We start from the raw sequence: 14,375 nt of genomic DNA, 5'->3' as shown, positions 1-14,375 counted from the left end.
AGCTCCCTGCTTGAAACAGAGCTGATACCAAAATTACATGAGGTATTTTATGGCCTCATACAAAACCAAAAAGGTTTTGTATATCTCCAAGGACAGAGACCCCACATCATCCATCCCTCAACAGCCTGTTTCAGTGTAAAGATTGCCACAATGAGGAACCCTTTCCTAGTATATGATCAGAATTTCCCTTGGTGATAATTGTGTCCTTTTGTCCTCATATCTTGGAAAAGTCTCTGTCTCCATGTCCTCTATAACCCTCATTAGGTACATGGAAACAGCAACTAGATCCCCACCACTAGATCCCCTTTTAGGCTTTTTACCTCCCTGTTGAACTTGGTTCACCTCCCAGGAAAGGCAAATTCAGATGTGTTGTGTCACTCCTGGCCTCTTGAAGAGGTGAGAGGAAATGCATTTCCATTCACCTAAACTGTCATTTTCAACTCCTAACTGCAGATGACTATCAGGAAGATTGACTTTAAACATAACTATTTTCCTCAGTAGCCACGATTCCTGTTCTGGTCCCACATCAGGAGCAGCAAAACAAGCAGAGCACAAACCACTGTTATTTTTTGCTGCTTCTAGCTCAGCCAAACCCAGGAAACAGAGTTTCTCTAGGGACAGGACCTGTGAGACTACCAGGCCAAGGAGTTGTGGTTGCGGATGGAAAAACAGGAGTCTTCCATGTACAGGGTTTTCAGAGCAGCTTGTGCTTTTTCTATACCAGTACTGATCTGGTCTCTCCTTTTTTTTACCTCACAGTAGGAAAGCACTGAGAAAAAAAATCCCTGAGCACTTGATTTATAAGCCCTTTGAAGAAAGGACTGCCTCTCTTACACTTTCCATATAGTACCAAGCCAGATGCCAGATCTTAAACAAGAGATTCATAAATAGGTAGCTGTATTACTAGGCAGATAAGAAAATAGTACACATATAAAAAAGCCTTAAACTTGTCTTGCATTCAGAGTCATCAGTGGCTCAGCACTCCTCTCAAAAGAAATCCTGTTAATTTTAACATTGGGTTATGAACATGGGCCTCTTCCCTGTTTAACTTAGAACAGATGAGGCATCTCTGCATCAGCTGTTCACGCTGCTGCCTGTGTTGTAAATGCCAGGGTGATCAGATTTCTCCTGCTTTTTTAGATCTTTCCACTGCAATTTCCTAAAATAATAAAAGCGTTTAAAAATTACCCAGTAGTATTACCAGTGGTCATCATTTTTAAAAGGAGATAAAAAAGCAGACTAAACTGCTTTTGGGACAGCTCTGTTTGCATTGTCTTTGCTGACCATGCAACTGGGCGAGTGCCTTGAGAATCACTGGGTGCAGGGAGACCTCTCCTCCTGCCCCCTGCTTGCATGGGGCCAGGCTGGCTTCCAGTGCCTGCACACTCCTGGGAGGCATGAGGAATAGCCATATGCCTCTGTTGCACTTATATCAGGGGCTTCCCACCCTCACAACCCTGAATAATTAGTCGTATTATTCTTTGCGAAGGAAATAATCTCTTGGGATGACAGTAGCATATATCTATGCCTTATTTGGCACATGATGGGCAAAATTAAGTACCAGCAGACTTTTCAAAATGGGAATTTTCATCTCATGTCCTCTATAGCTCTGTCTTTTACTTGAGCTTTTTCTAAAGCACAGATGAGTGCTAATGGTGCCCACCACACAATGGTGCAGCAGAGACAACATTGTAGGTAACCAGAGTGTGTACTTGTGGTCAAGAAGGCCAGTGGTATCCTGGAGGGCATGAGGAAGAGCATCGCCAGCAGGTCAAGGGAGGTGGTCCTGTCCCTCTACTCAGCCCTGGTGAGGCCCCATCTGGAGTGCTGTGTTTGATTTTGGGCTCCTCAAAACAAGAGAGACATGGAGCTCCTAGAGCAGTTCCAGTGAAGGGCTACAAAGATGATTAAAGAATTGGAGCATCTCTCTTAGGAGAAAAAGCTGAGGGAACTGGGCCGGTTCAGCCTCAAGAAGAGATATTTGAGAGGGGATCTCATCAAAGTCTATAAGTATCTGAAGGGTGGGTGGCAAGAGGATGGACCAGGCTCTTCTGAGTGGTGCTGAGCAAGAGGCAGTGGGCAGAAATGGATGGACAGGAAGTTCCACCTGGACATGAGGAAGAACTTCTTTACTGTGCAGGTGACTGAGCACTGGAACAAATTGCCCAGAGAGGCTGTGGAGTCTCCATCACTGAGGATACTCCAGGACTGTCTGGACACAATCCTGTGCCATGAGCTCTAGGAGGCCCTTCTTGAGCAGGGAGCCTGGACCAGGCGACCACTGTGTTCCTTTCCAACCTGACCCATCCTGGGATTCTGTGATTCTGTAACCTTTAAAAAATGTTTGCTTTCCATCATCACCATCTGCTCATGTTTTGTGGTGTAAGCACCCACTTATGTAACAAACAGACATGCTCATGTGTTAGCATTTTTTCTTAAGCCATGCAGAGAACTTGAGAAAAATCACTAAAAGAATGAGGCCACATTCTAAATACTGGTCTCAAAAACCCATGAAGTTACAGGTCCAGTTAGAATTTGACTTCAGTTTGAGCTTGAGATTGGTCTGTAACCTAAGATCTGTAGCAGCTGAAATTTCTGCTTTTCCTTTAATTGGCCCTTATTACAGCACTCTGGTCAACACAGGGACAGATTGCTTGATGAGGTTGTGAAATACCCATACCCATCTGTGGAAAGGTCTGGAGAAACCCATGGTTGGTGTTGAGCAGGGATTTGACCACAGATCCGTGTTGTTCTCCAATCTAAAGCCTGCTGTGGCTCCAACACCTCCTTCCGATTCCCCCAGTTCCAGCTTGATTCCCAAGGCATTTTCTGTAGTTTCCTCTGACATGCACTGGAATGAGCATCACTTGTGCTTTGGTATAATGTCCCATCAGCATGTGCCCAAACTCTGTGGCAAAGGCACATCAGCAGCCTCTGGAGATGGCAGGGCTCGGTATCTTTGTTGTCAGCTCTTCAGTCAACACCGTTGGTGGTCAGGGGTAAGACAACAAGCAGAACTGTTTGCTTTTGGATTTTTTCTAAGTGTAGGAGGAACTTCTTTTTAAAAAAAATAATGCCTTGATGACTGCATTAGGCTAGATTTCAAGAAAAAAACCACCGTCTTCAGGCTGTAACAACGCAGGAGCTTTTCTTGCTTTCATTGTGGTCAGAGTTCAGCCTGGGGCTGAGGCCAGAAACCTTCCCTATTTTCATGCTCTCTGGCTTTGCTTCTCCTTCTTTCCCCTTTATTCAGCTTCAGACACTCATATACACATTGCTGAAACTGTTATGGTTGCCATAACACCCCTTTCCTTCTCAACTACCTCTGCCTTTCCCCTTTCAAGCCTTCCATTAAAAACCTTCTCCTTCATGACTCTTATAGTCCACATCATTAGAGATACTACTACAGGCTGTGTTTTACTGCACAGAAATCAAAGAGATCTTCTTCTCAGGCCCACATGCCACTATCCCTGGTTATTCCTATTGGTCTTCATTTTCCATGGCCTCCACTCCCTTCACAAAGTTTCTATGACAAGGAGTGCAGATAGCACTTGACCTGAAGCTGTCAGGCCACTCAGTCCTCTTATGGAACTAATGGAGTGTCTTCTCAACAGTGATATTCAGGGGGAAAAAACATGCCCTTATCATTTCCCCATGACAACTAGAACCTGTAGAGCAGATGTTTCAGTGAGCTACACACAATGATGCTTAGGTCAGAAAACAGTAATTACGGTCTAGCATTATGAAATATGCATAGTAATTAACTATGATAGCTCTTTATGGACTGAAGTAACCAGGGCATATTATGGGCTTTCTTTGTTTTCCTAGTCATCAGACAAGTCTTGGATAAGGTGAAAAATCAGCTTTCTTTTAAAATATTCTGGTCATTTTCTATGCAAGCTTTATTGAGCAACCACCATTAAAATTGCATTCCTTAACTATGCTTTAGGTTAGAGCACCAAAAAAAGAAGCAAAAAAACCCAAAAGAAACCCAACAAAAAAAACCCAACAACAACACAAAACCCCAAAATATTAAATTTTGAAAGAGAACTTTAATAGCTCCAAAAAACATGTGTTGTTACTTAATTTAGTGGTAGCAGAAATACCTGCAACTCCATTTTTTCTTAGTGTCTATCAACCACACATCAGTGATGCTGCTATGAATTATATGCTTCTAGCAATTATTCAGTTTGCAGTTACAATTTTAAAAAATACATTTAGGTAGCCATACTATTAAGGAGACATTCAAAAGTGGCTTAAAAGGGGCAATCATTAGATATATTTCAAAATGAAATATTAGTTTCCATGGGCCTGCATACTGCTGGTAGCAATCACTTCAGCAACAACCACCTCTAACATGGAAGCTAGCTACTTGTAAAATGGCATCTCTGCTTATTTGGGAATCTTCCAGCAGTGATGAGCTGCAGTTTCAGTGTGATTCCACATAAACTAAGCTTAAAGTTCCCTTAGTCTTCTTCAGAATTTGTCAGATGCAGAATTAATTCTATATTGTTTTATTACTCAAAATCAGTAATATACTCCAAGTAAGGCTTGGGAGATGCTGAATGGGGCAGTACTGTTAAAAAAAGCACATGAAAGGATATCACTGTAGAATCATAGAATCATTTATGTTGGAAAAGACCTTTAAGATCAGCAAGTCCAACCATTAAGCCGGCGCTGAAGTCCAGCACTGAACCATTTCCCTAGGTGCCATGTCTACATGGCTTTTAAATATCTTTGGCCATAATGACTCAACCGCTTTCCAGGCACCCTGCTCCAATGCTTGACAGCCCATTCTGTGTAGAAATTTTCCTAATATCCAATCTAAACCTTCCCTGGCACAGATTAAGGCCATTTCTTCTAGTCCTGTCACTTGTTACCTGGGAGAAGACGCCAAGCCCCACATCACTCCACCCTCCTTTCAGGCAGTTGTAAAGAGTGATAAGGTCCCTCTGAGCTGCCTCTTCTCAAGGCTGAACATCCCCAGCTCCCTCAGCTGCTCCTCACAGGACTTGTGCTCCAGAGCCTTCCCCAGCTCCATTGTCCGTCTCCAGTCTTGTTCCAGCATCTCAATGTTTTGCTTGGAGTGAGAGGCCTAAAACTGAACACAGGATTCAAGGTGTGGCCTCGCCAGTGCTGAGTACAGTGGGACAGTCACTGCCCTGGTCCTGCTGGCCACACTATTACTGCTACAAGCCATGATGCCACCAGTTCCTTTAGCTAGCAATGTGTTTTACAGAGAACAATGGAACATAAAGAGGAATAACTGTTTGGTGCCATGAAATTGTGCTGGTTTTTTGGTGTTTTGATAGCAATCTGAGGTATCCCAGTGAAGAGCTACCCCATCTCATGATGTTACTTCAGCTAAATGAGAAATTTGAACAGTCCAAGAGGGCACTAGTGATAACAATTGGGTACTGCATAGAAATTCTTTAGAATAACCATACCAAGTGAGATGGGGCTTTCTGCAACCTGGTTTAGTGAAAGATGTCCCTGCAACAGCAGGGTGTTGGAAACAGATTAAAGTTGCTTTTAACCCAAGCCATTCCATGGTTCTTTGATAAGCACAAGTGGTAAACTCTGGCCCCTCAATTCAATTCCCATAAATAAGGGCTGGAAAGACAGAGATATTTTTCTGCATTGAGCACAGATGACCACAAAAGCACAAGTAAAGTATTGCTTTCATCAACTCTGTGTGCATACAGGTCACAAAAAGGACTGAGGAATGCCTTTTTGTTAAGCTATAAACCACAGACCCACGTCTACTGACATCCTTTTGAAACCTTAATCAAGGAATATTATTACTGCATTTGCTGCCTCTCTAAATATGGATTATTGTCCTCACTCTGGCAGAGAACTTTCTGGCAACAAATGTATGAAGTGTGTATTAAGACCACACCACTCTTGCGCAAAGATATATAAACCACAGGTATGAAGAAGATTAATTCTGGTCACCATAGCATAGACTTGTAAAGCTGCAAGTAATAGCCCTTATTTAAGGAGAACTCACTTTTTACTATAACTGTGCCTTCACCCAGGCTGATGGCATACCTCTGTTTATTCTATGATATTAAATATACACAGTGAGTACTATCATTATGATAATAGGTTACTTCAATCTAATCACAGAATTGTAAATACAACACGTATTTATAAAGTACTGGTGAGATGTCCAGATTAGCTCAGAGCAGTGCAACATTTAAATGGTTTTATTGTGCGCACTTAATTTAATACCCGGCATTTTAGATACATCAGAATTATATGCACAGCCTGCTACTGCCATTCAGTGGGAGTTACTGATATAACACTGGAACAGCATACAGAAAAGGCTGCCAACACCGCCAAATAGGAGGAGTTCCTGACAGAGAGGTCCGTATCTATTTGAAGGTCTTGAAAAAGGTTTAAAGCATACAAAAAAAATCACTGTAGTATTTAACAAGGTCTATTGCAAACAAAGAGAGTGTCCTATCACCAAGAGGTTTTTTCTCTCCCAAGCTTTCCTTGCCAGAGGGCTGCTCCTAGACCCTCATTTCTTGAAAGCTGTGAGAGTGCATGTTTCTCTATTGGTATGGTAGCAAAGCCCCACCATTAACCAAACCTTTTTGTTTAAACTTTACTGGTCCCAAGAAGATCCTACAGCAATGCAAAAAACTTTTCTTTTTGTCTTACTCCCAGTAATGCTGTAGATCAGATACTGCTTTCCAAAACATGACAAATATCACCGAGAAAATGATTTGGAAAAGTTGTTTTTTCCAGCATCTAGCAGAAGCCCCACTACATACCATAATTCTTTCAAAATCCCGTTTGCAATAAAGGGTTTGTGAATCAAAACTCCTGCAAAGCACACAAATCTGTGAAAGAAGGCTGGGGAAGAGGGTACTTCTGAGATTGGGAAAAGTACCCTTGCAGTTAATCAGTATGACCACAAATGATTGTCAAATGACTGCCATGATTTTCCTAGGTTTGGCTTCAGCTCGAGCTAAAGTTAGTGCACAGCTTTGTGTCAGGGACACAAATGATCTTACAAGAGCTGTTGTTCTATCAAGACAGTCAAGACAATCACAGAGGACAAAGGCAAGGAAATAAATATTTCCTAATGAGCATGTGCTATATACGACAGTAAACAGCAAGTGGTGGTCCATGAATGCCCCACTCACTTATTCATTTGACTCCAGCAGGGCACTGGCCTCATTGGTGGGAGTGTTGGGATGGCAAGGGATGGTCCTTGCCTTGCCTTGCCTTGCCTTGCCCTTCTCTCTTTTATAGTGATTCTATTATAATATTATATATATATATATATAATATAATATAATATAATATAATATAATATAATATATATATACCTATATATATATATAATATAATACATTATATGCCTGTAAATTAATTCCTACTATATTCTTCATGCACGTGGCACTGGTCTTACCAAAAATATGCATCTTAGGCATTGAAGTCATCCTATTTTGAGGTCAATTTATCCTAGCTTCATGTAAAACTTTTCATACAAGCAGCAGTTTGCCTTTGACAAGCCAGTAACCCACTTAGAAATCCTGTATGTCAGCCAAGGGATTTGCACACCTGTAAGTGTCAGCAAAATAAACATTTAAAAGTTTATCCTGCAGGTAAGTTATAAAAATTGTGCTTCAGCTATATGGTTAAAAGGTACACGATTAAAATTGTGCTTCAGCCTGCGCTAAATGTGAGCCTGTGTTAACCTAAGGAGGTCTAGGACAGGGTGCTAGCAGTGTTACAACTATTTCAGCAGCACTTTTAACTGCAGTAGCAATGCAGAGTGTGCAACAGGTACTGTTCCCTCTTCCCATCCCGCTGTTTTCCTCATCACCAAAACCACCGTCAGGCCAAAACCAGCTTCTGGATGGGCAGTGATGCTTCATGCCTGTCTGTTTCAACTACAAGGCATACTGCTTTGCTCTGCTCTTGATCTTGTAAAACACATGGTTAGGGGTGCAGTTAACACATGGTCAGCTTTTATAGAAGAAGGCAGAATCCCTAAATCACTTTGCATGGATAATTCTCCACCAGGAAAGAGAGAAAGGCAAACCTCGATCTCACAAGTTAACGTGTATCACTGCAGCAGTATCATGAACATTGTTACTGACTCCTCAGGCAAAAGTCTGAGGGAAGATAGTCTTTTCCAGAACGTTTGGGAGCTGAAACTTCTGACTTTCAGAGCATGAAAGCCTGTCTGCAATTCTGCCTTACATCCACAGGTGTCAGTGAAAGACCAGCACTTCTGACATTTATGGGGTAAAAAATCCCTGAGTTGGATTAAACCACAGAAGTTAAACATAGCTTAACTCCATGACTGTAGGCTCATCACCTGGAAAACATGCAGTTTTCAAAGACTTCAAGAGACATTTCTTGGCAAGTTCAGAAACAAACATCCCTGGAATGAGGCAGGCTCAACAATTCAGCAGGGCAGTTCCTTTCCACACTGATCTAATCCTTTCCTTTGTGGCATAAAACCCCATCTCTTTTTCTTTAATTCCACAGGACAGACACCTCCAGTTTCCCCATCCCATAGCTCCTTCCATGTGCTAAATTCCTAGTGTGTTTTCCCTTTATTTCCCTGGACTCTGCAGGTCCAGGCTCATGTTCTCTGTCAGCACTGGATAGCTCTGCCTCATTTGTACTTTTCCACACCAGTTCCATCCAGCCACTTAGTGCCTCCTGCAGCCCTTCAAATTAAGGCTTCCCAAACAGTTCCTGCTACTTTGAGCACTGCTGGAGGAGTGAAGGAGAGGAGAAGCACCTTAGATGTGGCTGTTCCACAGTCCCCACACCCAGCCCAGGCTCATGGCATACATCTGGCTCTTGCAGTCATGAAGGCAAGATGGGTCTTAAGGAGAACTCTTGTGGCAAAGAGAGGGGATGGATCCTGGTAGCTGTCCTCAGGGCATGGGATCAACTAAACAGCTGCACTCTCCTGTCTCCTGCGCTGTCTACCTGTGCATAACGCTATTTGCATCTTTGTGACCTCCATTCAAGCAGGGTGCTCCTTCAGGAGATGAAGGACACAGCATCCCCTCGCAGAAACCACCTGGCACCGTCTGGGGATGTGTCCTGACGCACACCTCCCACACAGGAGTTACAGATGTAAAGCACCTCTTTGCTGTGAGGGAGAAAAAGGCATATAGTCCTTCCCCGCAGATCACTGCTCTATATCATCCTAGCTGTGTGAGCAAATGCCTACTGATTCTTCATTTGTGAAAAAACCCCTGTGTCACACACCCCTTTCCAGGGTGGTGTACATTATCACAACTTCCCTGCAGAAAATCCTTTCTGACAGGGAACATACTGTGGTGTTAAATCACCCTCCCTTGTCAAAACAGAGCTACAGATCAAGCTGGAAGACAGCTACATGGCTGCTCCGATCATTCCATGATGCAACTGAGAGTGACCTTGGCTTCAGATGAGAGCAGGGCTGCTACCAGCTGCTGAGGCTGGCAAAATCCCAGCCAAGCCAGGGCACGAGGGAGCTCCTTGGACAAGCACACTCAGCTGCAGGATGAGGCTAGGCTGTTTTGCCTCTGACAGACATGTCTGGAAGGGACGACTGGATGCAGCTGTTTCAGACATCCAGGAGCTAGGATTGCAGTGCTTGCAGGTCTGTGGCTCTTCAGAGGTTTTAGCACTGCACTTCTAGAAAAACTAATAAGAGGCATCTTCACCCATCCTATGGAAACTCTCACTTCTGTGAGGTCTTACTTTCCTTGATTTAACTTTTTTTATTTAAGGTTTACAAAGAATGTAGAGAATTTGAGAACTAGGAAAGAACTGAGGTGGATGTTACCAGTGACACTCATGAAATAATGATTGTTGCGTGGTGCTGTTAGCATGTTGTTGAGAAGAATAGTTATGCATATGGTCACTTCTGAAGTGTGAAATTTCTAGCTTGCAGGAGAAGGGAATAAGGTGCAATGCTTCAATCATGCAGGTTTCTTAAAGAAATGAGAAGATGGTCCTATGGAAAAACATGGGGAATTATTCCCTGAGTGAAGGAAATAATATATTAAGAAAATTTCTTGTTGTGCAATGAAAGTTAACATAAATTATTGCTTTTTAAAAAAGTATCAATATAATACATGAATGTATTTATATATGCATATATAAATATTATGGCATGGTGAAAAAATAATGTTTAAATCTGAAGTGTGGTAAAAGTTTCCAAACAAAAATGACTGTTCATGAGATTTTATGTCAAGTGTAAGCTTGAAAAGATGTGGAACTGCATTATACTAACTACTGTATCTTTTGAAAACTCCACTTAATTTCCAACTGTTCAAAAATCCTTCTGATGTAACTGAGAGAGCAACCAAACCAACACTACAGTCTGCACGGACTTACATTAATCTACACTATTGACTATCAGTGAAGTAGTTTCATGCCTAAAAATTTACAAATAGTTCTGGTTACTGAAAACCTCTCCAGCTGCCATTCTTCATCATAATCTTTAAAGCATCTACACAGTGTTCAAGGGAAAAGTCATAATTATTTTATTGTATTGTCCCATTGAGCTGATTTGAGTTTTGCTGATTTTTTTATTTGGAGGAAAAAAGTTCCATTAGATCTAGCTCCAAACCTGTTAGTCTTGCAGACTACTCCAGTTATGTGTTAGGAAGGAGAACCAAGTTGCCTGTAACTTCTGTGTGAGGTTGTGTCTGAGTCCTGAAGCTCTGGTCCTTTGTGATGTTCAAGCTTGCACCTCCAAAAAGCAGCCACCTGTGTGCACGTATTGAGATGAGCCATGGAGCAAACCTCTGAATCCCCAAACAGTGCACAGCCCTGTCTCACCAGCTGGCTGGTTGAGTCAAGGAAATGCCTTTGTGTCCTACCACAGCTGCATCCAAAGCAGACAGGCGGCAGAACCCTCAGGTGGGAGAAGCGTACGGGAGACAGGGAGGCACTATTGCTGAGCTTCTGCCTCTGGGGAGGAGTAAAATGATTTACTGGTGGTTGCATGGGGCAGGGCATGTTGAGAAGTACATTCAGGGCTGCCTCTGCTGCAGATCACCCTTGTAGCTGCTAGTGTTTGTTGGCTTCTCAGCAAGTTGGTTTGAACTAAGTATTAAGGATTTATAAGTGGAATTCTATTTATTTATTTATTTATGTTCTACCAAACAATACATTTGCTGTTTCTGTACAGCAAATTGTGAAGATAAAACAACTCTGACTTCTGCATGGGCTGGCAAATACTGTGCAGCCTTACTTGTTGAATGGATGAGAGTGTTGAATTTTTGATATTTACTTCAAGATGTTTGCTAAAGGTCTTCTGGACTGCACTTAATCAGACAAGGTTTCTTTTGAAGTAAGGAATGAGTTGGTGTGGATACAAAAATGCTGTTAGCAAGGAATTTTCCTGCTTCTTCAAAACTGTGAGATACTTTTCTCTCTCATGGAAGATAATAGCAGAAGTTCTGTAAACTATGAACACCTGCGACATTGTAGAACTTTGTGTATGGTACAGTAGAAAAATATTTCAACAATGGATGTTTAGGACTTCTAGCCAGTCCACCCAGGGGGTGGCTGATCCTTTGTCCAATTACACTATGAAGAAAAAAGAGTTTGTAAAATAATTAAATAAATCAATCTTGCTGCAGAATTCCTGCCTGCTGGATCTTCTTTCCTCCTCCTCCCTACGGCTGTGGGATGCGGTAATATCAACAGTGGAAATAAGTTGGGATTTGTGGATTGTCTGTACACGGGGGAAGCAAATAGTTAAGAGTCTATCAACTACTTCTACAGATGTAGATACAGAACTATATTTTGTATTGTTTTGTAACAATATGGTGTGACTTATTTTGCATTCATGTTTTGGAAGAGTGTTAACACATGTACACCAGTTGAATTCTACATATTATATGTGTATGCTTTTGGTTTCCAAAGAAACTAAGTGCTAGGCACTTTCTGCTGTGCTCAGCTTCTGATGTTTCTTTTTTCCCCGATATTATGATAATAATATTATTAGAAAGCAATGATTTAATTGATGTACATGTGTGTCAGAAGGATCACACGCAGTGAGTTTGCACTGAGTTGCTGCCACCAGTATGATGATATGCATGCTCAGAGATGAAACCACAGAGGGAAATCTGCTACAATAGTAGCCAAGTACTGGCCAGAGGCTTTCTTTTTAGCAGCATTCTCTAAATGCAATCATGTTTATTACTGCCTTCTAGAAATACCCAAATTATTTGGCCTATATGTACCAGATGGATGCTTTTTTTTTCCTGTTTTTGAAAGCAATGGAAGTACATTTCAGAGCTCCAAAAGCATAATACCTCAAAGTACTGAAGTAGCAAGGGGAACAATAAAAATTACTGTTGCTAGCTTGTTGATGGAGATGTCTTTCATGTTCGGCATTCACCAGTGTGTGAATCTCCCTTCTGCTGAAAATGTCCTGTGGCTTTTCCTGATGAGAATGCTGCATCTTTTGCACTACATCCTAAGTAAACTATCTCCTGCCTGAAATCCTACAGAAAAATAAATTATTCACAAAAAGACCTCTCTAGTGTGAAGTGCAGGAAGAGCTCTTGAGCTCTTCTAACATTTCTAGGGTTGTTTGCACTCTTTTTGAACATACAAAGAATGAAACGGAACATTTTCATCTGAAGTCATACATCACCATGCAGTTATCTGGAAATTTGTATGATGCATATCTCTATAGTCAATTAGGTGTGAGGAAACCTTTCCCTTTTTAAGCTGCTCTTAAATATCAAAATACAGCTCACACACAAGTGCTTGAGCTGAATAGTCAAGTCAGTCTGATGTCAGCTCTGCCCCAGGCACATTCAACACAGATGGCATTGCACAGGAATGATGTTGTGCACCAGAATGGAGGTACCTGTCAGGGCCACCGCTCAGCCAGCATGGCAAGTCCTGCCTGACCAATCTAATGGCCTTCTATGATGGGGTGGCATCCGTGGACAAGGGAAGGGCTACACATGTCATTTATCTGGACTTCTATAAGGCCTTCAACACAGTCCCTCACAACATCCTTCTCTCTTAAATTGGAGAGAATTTGTGATCATGTTTCTCTCACTTATGAGCTCAGGTCTTTTATTCTGTATTTAGTCTGACATTTCTTCTGCTCAAAGGGTTATCTTTTTCAATTCATGTTTGTGCAGTGTCTCACAATATTCTCATGAAGCCAAATTATCAGGTGGGAAACTGCATGGGATAAAAAGTTGCCAGCAGTGTATGAACCTATGAGTTGAGAAAGGAGGATTTCAGGCTAGTGGAGAAGATAAAGAGATTGATATTTATCCATAAGTTTTAGTTTTGTGAAGAATATTACCATCTTTTCGATTGTTATGTAAAAGGTGATGACTAGGAAGGTCATGAAACCTTAAAATAGACATGTACTTCTATAAAAATGATGAAACTACTTAATTATCTTTAGCGGGGGTGGGGGCGTTCCGAGTGCTGGGGAGACCGGCCAGAGTCATGATACGAACACCGATACAATTTGAGCATTGTGCTCCCTTTATTGTTTACTTACACTCACTTTTATCTACTTTACAAAGCTTCACGCCCTATTCCCACGGGACAGCCTCTAGGCAGCAGGGGAGCCAGCCAGTGTTTAACTTTTCCCAAGGCTGTTCAAGGCTGCCTGCAGCCAGGTGTCTTTCTGGCCTATCTGCAGCCTGAGCCCCTTCAGGGGTTCTTCTGCAGCAACCCTGGGTTGCCCAGAGTCTCCTGAGGGATCATATGCCCCTGTTCTGCAAGGAATCCCTCTACAATTATCCACTTATTTCACTCACCGCAGAAGATAAAATACTCCCATGATCAAGTTTTCCCAAGGCCAGGGCTGAAGGCACAGTCTCCTTCTTTTTTGTGGAGATACAGCTAGAAAGCAGAAGTGAGAGCACTGCTAAACTCATGTCAGAAGTAGACGCGCTAACGCTGCTAGGCCTCAAACCGTGGCAGGCAGTGAGGCCTATAATGAAACAGTCAGCACAAAAGGTATGCTTGGTACGTACCTGTGATAGTTAGTGCTAGCTTCTAGTTTTGCAGTGTTATTAAGAAACATAGATATGGTTGTTATAGTGATTGCTGCTTATATAACTGCTTATATAACTGCTAAAAAGGTATAAATACTCAGTTCTGTATCAATAAAATTGGCTTATTGCATCCGAGCAATCTGCCCCATCTCTTTCATCGCCGACCGTCTCGCAACACTTTTTGCCTTGACCTGGAACATCAATTTAAATGTCCATCTTGTTAAGAACAAAATCTTAATTCAGATGGGAAATCTGCGGGCCGGGGAATTGGGGTGGTGTTACAAAGGCATATTTTGCACACACATGAGTAATTAGACTGCAGTGAGTATGGTGGTTCTCCTTTGCCACTGCAAG

General features: G+C 42.1%; 1 long non-coding RNA gene across 1 annotated transcript in view; it reads right to left on the bottom strand.

Annotated features, from left to right (window-relative positions):
- Positions 1 to 13,821, bottom strand: part of LOC125319390 — a 61,634-nt gene extending 47,813 nt beyond the window's left edge. Inside the window, exon 1 of the long non-coding RNA XR_007200704.1 lies at positions 13,782 to 13,821. This is a non-coding gene — a long non-coding RNA (uncharacterized LOC125319390). The remainder of the gene's footprint in view (positions 1 to 13,781) is intronic.
- Positions 13,822 to 14,375: the final 554 nt, after the last annotated feature.

The sequence above is a fragment of the Corvus hawaiiensis genome, chromosome Z, assembly GCF_020740725.1.
Source record: "Corvus hawaiiensis isolate bCorHaw1 chromosome Z, bCorHaw1.pri.cur, whole genome shotgun sequence".
Classification (NCBI taxonomy): Eukaryota; Metazoa; Chordata; class Aves; order Passeriformes; family Corvidae; genus Corvus; species Corvus hawaiiensis.
This window is presented reverse-complemented; position numbering and strand designations above follow the sequence as displayed.